Source organism: Colobus angolensis, unplaced genomic scaffold (assembly GCF_000951035.1).
Source record: "Colobus angolensis palliatus isolate OR3802 unplaced genomic scaffold, Cang.pa_1.0 Scaffold11, whole genome shotgun sequence".
Classification (NCBI taxonomy): Eukaryota; Metazoa; Chordata; class Mammalia; order Primates; family Cercopithecidae; genus Colobus; species Colobus angolensis.
In genome coordinates this window covers 11,933,037-11,933,352 of record NW_012112030.1, presented here as the reverse complement: position 1 = coordinate 11,933,352, position 316 = coordinate 11,933,037, and the positions used below count along the sequence as shown (strand labels likewise).

Here is a 316-nt window from a genome sequence, read left to right as displayed (position 1 = left end):
TCTCATTGGTTTCAAAGAGCATGTTTATTTCTGCCTTCATTTCGTTATGTACCCAGTAGTCATTCAGGAGCAGGTTGTTCAGTTTCCATGTAGCTATGCGCTTATGAGTGAGTTTCTTAATGCTGAGTTCTAATTTGATTGCACTGTGGTCTGGCAGAGAGTTTGTTATAGTTTCTGTTCTTTTACATTTCCTGAGGAGTGCTTTACTTCCAACTATATGGTCAATTTTTGAATAAGTGTGATGTGGTGCTGAGAAAAATGTATATTCTGTTGATTTGGGGTGGAGAGTTCTGTAGATGTCTATTAGGTCTGCTTG

The 316-nt window shown here is 38.3% G+C and overlaps 1 protein-coding gene across 4 annotated transcripts in view; it reads right to left on the bottom strand.

Moving 5' to 3' along the window:
- Nucleotides 1–316, bottom strand: part of DERA (deoxyribose-phosphate aldolase (putative)) — a 144,239-nt gene that overhangs the window by 16,105 nt on the left and 127,818 nt on the right. The gene's annotated exons all lie outside the window — the stretch shown is intronic.